At 39.6% G+C, this 6,957-nt stretch overlaps 1 pseudogene; it reads right to left on the bottom strand.

Moving 5' to 3' along the window:
• Window positions 1-3,913: 3,913 nt before the first annotated feature.
• LOC118668679 lies at window positions 3,914-4,994 on the bottom strand (annotated as a pseudogene).
• Between the last annotated feature and the right edge of the window lie 1,963 nt (window positions 4,995-6,957).

Raw genomic sequence — 6,957 nt, 5'->3', positions numbered from 1 at the left:
TGAGGACAGGGTGTTGACCTGGAGTTGGCCCCCATCCACTGTGCATTTCAAAGCAGATTAGGAGACACTTTGAACAAGCCCTTGCTGCACGCAGGTGTCCTTCCCAATGCCTGAGGTGGAACCAGAAATGAGTTCCATGAATTGTTAATGCTGATCCGAAACAGGGCTTTCAATAATTCCTGCCCTCATCTCTTCTCTGGCTGAAGCTCACATTCCAAAGGAGGGCAAGAGGCAGTCCTCACAGAGCAGCCTCAGAAGTGATCACTGACAAATTAGAGAGCTCAGAAACTCAGGGGCAAAATACAAGTTCGTCTGGTTCCTTTTTAGGCCACTAACTTTCCATTCTGAGTGGATGTGTACACATCTCCCCCACCATCCTTTCCTGACACTTCCCCCTCCTTTCTGGCAGCTGGGGGTGATCTCTCATGAAGCGTTTCGTGGGGGCATCATTAACATTTTTGGTTGCTGTGCTCAAATAATAGCTTTGGTTCGGTGAATTTTTGTGTATCCTAAAGCAATTTAAACACATGCACATACAACTACAGCTTACTAGACTTTTTTTTTTTCTTAAAGAGAGAGTAGAAGCAAGGAAGGGGTGGGGGGGAGAGAGGGAAACATTGATGTGAGAGAGACATACTGATTGGTTGCCTCCGGCAAGTAAGTGTGTCAGGGCTGAGGATTGAACCTACAACCCAGATATGGGCTCCCAACTGGGAATCCAACCCCTGACCCTTTGTTCCATGGGCCGATGCTCTAACCATTGCACCACACTGGCCAGGGCTAGGTTTTTTATTTTTAATTAAAAAATGCTTTGTATCTGCTGACTTTTCATAAAGTCTGCCCTTCCAACACACCCCCTCCCCCCCAATCCCCAGCGCCCCTAGCATGTTGTTTCTGCCCTCGGCAGCTTTTGCCCCTTCCCGGCTAAGTGAATTCTCCAGGCACAGTGACATCTGGCAGTACAAGAAAAAATAATCAACTGCCACTAAGAAATGTTCTCCAGTGATACTTGCAAGACTGAAGTTTCAGCCTAGTGTCAGGGGGAGAAGCGAAGGACTGCTTGCAGGAAGTTTCCCTTTCCAATCTGAAAAAATATTTAAGCAGAGAGCACCCAGTCAAGGATTAGGAAGAAGTTGGAGAATGAGGCTTTCTCAGTATTATCAGCACAAGAATCCAAAGTCATAGGGTTTAGAAGGACCTTCAGGGGTCATTTAGTTCAATCCCCTGCCTCTAGGCAGGATGGAACGGGAATTATTTTAGACAGGTGGTTGTCTACATCTGATTTTAAATGGCCTCCAGGGGAAAAATTTCACAGCTTTTCTTAGTAACGAATTCCAGTCTATAATAATAGTGATGGCAACAAGGATGGTTTACTCTGAGATGTCTGACCACATCACTGTCAGTTAACGAAGAAACGATGGGTAGGACTGGACTGTGCCACGTGTGAGTTCTCTAAGTTTAGTCCCTTTTCTAGCTCTCTCATTTCAGTCTTCATTTTACAACCTTGACAGTCCAAAGGCTCTTTCTTCCCGCTCCTCACCAGTCCTCTTGCTGTATTTTAAACAAGTTTCTTTTTGTTTGGGCCTTGGGGGAGAAGAGGCTGCTGGCCTGCCCCTTCCTGCTCTGGGCTATCTTTCGCAGACTAAGGAATTGTTATTTCGCATCTGTCTGAATTTTATTCTTTGCTACATACTCAATCTGAGTGGCATTATTAATGGGAAGCACAACAAAAAATTAAGACAAAGCTGCTCACAATTCTGCCATATCCATGGTTCAAATGTTTCATTTTTAGGAGCTTCTTTCTAGTACATGTCCATATGGAAATTTAGTGTTTTTTGCATAATTTTTATTATCTATACCTTAAGATTTTGTGTTTTTTAAAAAAATGTGATATTATAGGTTAAGCATTCACCTCTTCCTCAGAATGATTTTATAAATCATTGCGTACAAGTACAGCATTGGTTTCCCCAGAACTTACATAGCCATTCTTCTTGGTGGGCATTTAAATAATTTCCAGTTTTTAAAAACAACATGAAAAAATTGGTGTCAGAGCAAATAGAACTCTTCAGTAACCTCCCCCCGCCTCCCCCCCAAATAGGCAGCCGAACGGAGAGGTGAAAAGCACAGAGAGGTCTCTGGAGTGTCCCTGATGTTCACGTTCTAAGACATGATGAAGGCAAAGCCCTGATCCTTCCCTCAAAGCATTTGAGCAAAATCTCACTAAATGAGCTGCCAATGAGGCTCCAATTCAGCTCAAGCATAAATTAAATTGACTCACTCCTGTGCCCCTCTCCCACCACCATGCACTGGCAGCCTGATGGAGGAATGGGCATGCTCTTTTCAAGGGTAAATATTATTGACTTCTGTCTCTACTGTTCTTTTGCATACAGTAATAAAAATAAACCATGAGACAAAGTAGGAAAATATGACATATAAGCCAGAGGAAAAACAGTCCAAGGAATTGACCCACCTATGACACAGAGGTTGGAATTAGCAGTCAGGAACTTATAAATAGCTATTATAAATCTGTTAAAGAATCTAGTGGAAAAGCATAAGAATCTAGTGGACAAGTCTAGAATCTTAGCCAAAAAGTAAAAGGAAAATGTTAAAAGGAATCGAATGGAAATGCTAGAACTGAAAATATCTATCAAAATTGATTTTAATAGTTGAATTGCTAGATTTAAAGGCAGGAAAGGATCAGTGAATATGGAGACAGGTTAATAGAGATTATACAAGCTGAAAACAAAGGGAAAATAAGAATGGGAAACCAAAAATAACAGCTGAGACCTTCGGGAGAATATTAAGTGATCTAATATAAGTATTGTAGAAGTCTTAGAAAGAGGAGAGAGTGATAATGGAATGGAAGAAATATTTGAAGAGATAATGACCTTGAATTTCTCCAAATTGATAAAATATAACAACCCACAGCTCCAAGAATCTCAATGAACCTCAAGCTGGATAAATTCAAAGTAAATCATAGGCAAACATAGCCAACTTCTGAACAGCAGCAATAAAAGGATTTTGTAAAATTAGCCTGAAGAAAAAGATACATTACTTACAGAAAAATGGCAGATTTGTCATCAGAAATAATGTATATAATATACATATCTACACACACATATGTTCTTTAAAAGATTATTTGTTCTTTAAAACAGCAATAAAATGTGTTGTGGGGTAACATGTAGAAGCAACTTATATGATGACAAGAGCACAAAGATTAGGAGAAGGCTAAATGCAATTAGACTGCAAGTTTTCTAAATTATTAATTAGGTAGTTGAACATTCTTTTACTGTCGATAGCTAAAGAAAATTCTTGTAAGGCCTTTTTTATTCCCAATTCACACATACACATGTGGACATTCTCATACTGACCAAAAGCTCTGGCACTTCTGCAGGCAGGACCATGCCTCCAGGACTATGAGAAAGGTGTAGGAGTGTTGGTTCATGACATGAGCAGGAGAGCCCTTTACTAGTACAGCAGAGCTTCCTGTTGCTCAGCAATCCTAGGAGGAATAACGTGTGGGAAGATGTAGACACTCAGCCCTCCCAGCTGCCAGGAGGAGCCTGTCCCTCAGCCATGAAGAGGCTACCATTTCCCCCAGTGACCAGATTTATCGGCGTGCCATGATGTAGAAAATGTGGGAAAACTCTGTTCTGTCATATTCTTCCCTTCCTTTCCTTATCTCCCTCCCACTGCTGGTTTGTTCTTGTTGCCAGGCACTGGATTATATTTTTTTATTCTTAGTGTAGATTGTTTATTGTAAGATAATTTATAAATACCTTGCTGTCTTCAGTAATTTAAACAACGGGCCAATAATTTCTTCTGACCAGCACAGCAGCAAGGTAAAAACAAAATCAGCTGGCTGAGTTTTCCTCCTTTACCTCTTTTTCTGAGGATGAAACTTGATTTTCCATTAATCCAGAGCTGCAGCACTGGAGATGATTTCAATCAACTCCTTTGTGCTGACAGCTTGGCCTATGCGGTTGAAGGTCAAAGTCAATTTGTCGATCACCTTAGAAGCATTCTTGCTTGCGTTGTCCATGGCCGTCATGCTGGCATTTTGCTCACTAGTGGTGTAGTCCTTTAGAGAATAGCAGGTGATATTGGCCAGATGTATTTCTGGTAATTCTCCAGCATGTCAGCATCAATGTCGTCATAGGTACTCATGCACTCAGCACTTACAATGGTATTAAGAGAAGAGAAAAGATGGGCTTTTCTTTTGTCTTGTAGGAGATGACAGACCTGAATCGATTAAAGATAATAGATCCTTCATCAAGTTCATATCCAGAATTTAGTAATTCCAGGGCAATGACTGACACATCTCCAAAAGTAGGGGGTTTTCTTCCCACTTCTTTGAAGGTGACCAGAAACTGGTCAGAATGAGTCTTATGAAATATACCCCTAATTTTATCACCGATTCCAACCATCTTAACTTTCCCAGCTGCTGTGAGCATAGCTACCTTACTTTTTTATTTTATTTTATTGATTTTTTTTAGAGAGAGAGGAAGGGAGAAAGATAGAAAGATAGAAACATCAATGAGAGAAACATCTATTGATTGCCTCCCACATGCCCCCTACTGGGGATAGAGCCCTCAACCAGGGCAAGTGCCCTCACCAGGAACTGAACCAGTGACCTCTTGGTTCATGGGTTGATGCTCAAATCACTGAGCCATACCTTCTGAGCTCACTTTTCATCTGTTTAGCAACCAAGAAATGGGGAGCACTGCAAAGCACTCTATCTGAGGACACACCGATAAGGAGGTATGTAAAATTGGCAGGCACCAATTTTTCTTCTTGTTTGCAGGCACCTTATCACAAGCCTGTTCATACAAAGCCGAAGATCCTGTTCCACACATTCGAGCTGATTGCAGCTCCCTTTCAGCTCGGGCATATTTTGCTGCCGCTGCCATTTTCATAGACTTGCTAATTTTCAGGATGGTTTTAATTGACTTCAGTCACCCGGGAATGTCTTTCAAAGTTGCCATATTTCAAATTTGGATCTAGTTGCACAGCCCAGGCCAAAAACCCTCAACGACGCCTACCTGAGAAAACTTGGAGGTCCTGGACCTGCTGAAGGTCGGTCAGACAGGCCTCACTGCGCATGTTGGCTTATGTTCTGAGTGGAGCATTCTGTAGTGCCCTGTAGTCTCTTGAGGTCAGTAGGGCCCTGACAATCTGAGGCTGTTCTAGTAACCACTGGTGCCACAGAGGGCCTGGTGATGGCTCCTGGAGATGCTGGGTGGGCTGAGGGCCCCGCTTGGAGGTGTGAGTCCTGGTCCAGCTCTTGGTGATGCACCTGCTACCTGGGAGATGGTGACCTAGGCTTTTAAATGTTGGGAGAAAGAGCTTGGCATAACTTACTCTGCCCCAGATTTTTAAAAAACAAAATTTTTTGAGTTTGGGTATATTAAGAGAGATTATGAAGCAATGGAGTCCTTTTTGAAGGAGGTCAATCTTGAGACCAAAGGATCAGAAATGCTGGGCCTTGAGGCAAATAATAAAAAAGCTTTAAAGGTTTCTTCTCGAGGTTAAGATAGACTTGTCAGTAAAAGGATGGAGGAAAGAGAAATCTGAATGTCCAGGATGAGCATCACAAGGATGCTTAGTGACTAACAGATGGATCAGAAGCCATTCAATCCCAAGTGGTACTAGAAGAATGAGAAACAACCAATGATGATATTAAAGGTGTGGATGAACACGCCCATTTTCAGGAAAGCACAAAACTACTTTCATAAGACAATGAAGTATAGAGTGAAAAACACAGTTAAAAGAAAATAAATGGTTGAAAATTCTAAAGCAACAGTTTTCAGTTTTGGTGACAGGACCCAGGGTCCTGTCATAAAAATTATTGAGAACCCCAAATGGCCATTGTTTATGTAGGTTATATCTATTGATATTTACTGTATCAGAAATTAAAATGGAGAAATGTTAAGAATAGTATTTATTCATTATTGCATTTGTTATAATAATACAACTACTCATTATAAACTTCTATCATTAAAAATAAATAACAAATATTAATGAAAAATTGCCAAATTTCTCCAACTCCCCCCTATAAATTAGAAGACTGACATTATTTTATAGATTTGTAAATTTTTAAAAGATCTAACTTAATAGAAGATAGCTGGATTCTTATATCTGCTGCATTCAATATATTGCAGTATAATGCTATAATTCAGATATATGAAGAAAATTCTGTTTTGTGCAAAGATGTAGTTGGAAAAGGGAGAAATATGTTAACAGCCTTTTTAGATACATGTGGGTATTCTTTGTTACTATACTAAAACTTGACAATTGTTTATTAAAGGGTAGTTGCAATGTGGAATCTGACATCATATCAATGAAATTGTCATACTCTGTTACATTAAAATTCATTGATCTATCTTGCACTTTATATAGATCTTTTACCTATGCATGATTTTGTAATATCATATATGGTCACTTGAAAATTTTTGGTTTACTGACTTATTCACGCCTTCCAAATGTTGACATATTTCATTATTAAATATAAAAATATCATGTCTGTTAATAAGACCATTGATTTAATCAGGAAAGGTTTTAAATATTGGGAAGCTGTCAAGCTCATGGTGATAGATACAATTTTTCTCAAATTCCAATATTCACTTGACACCTTGAATTGGCAAAATATATGCTGTCAGTTATTTTTCCTTGAAATGACAGGCTTACTTTTTTATTTTCAAAAAATTGTCGACTAAATACCTAAGTCTGTACAGTTTATTAATTTTTTTTTCAAGTGAATATAGTGTTCAATGGAAAAAGCAGCTAGTTCTGCTTGTAACTTAACAAATTGTACACAAGCTTTCACGTTAGATAATCATATACCTCAGAATGAAGCAGAAGTGTTTTACATGTACTTTCCATTTTGTTGTTCAAGAATGATATAGATCAAAGGTCAACTTTTAATAAAATTGTACACCACCTAGATGACCAGTCAGT

The sequence above is a fragment of the Myotis myotis genome, unplaced genomic scaffold, assembly GCF_014108235.1.
Source record: "Myotis myotis isolate mMyoMyo1 unplaced genomic scaffold, mMyoMyo1.p scaffold_m19_p_13, whole genome shotgun sequence".
Classification (NCBI taxonomy): Eukaryota; Metazoa; Chordata; class Mammalia; order Chiroptera; family Vespertilionidae; genus Myotis; species Myotis myotis.
Note: the sequence above shows the minus strand (reverse complement) of the source record. Positions and strands in the feature narration are given on the sequence as shown.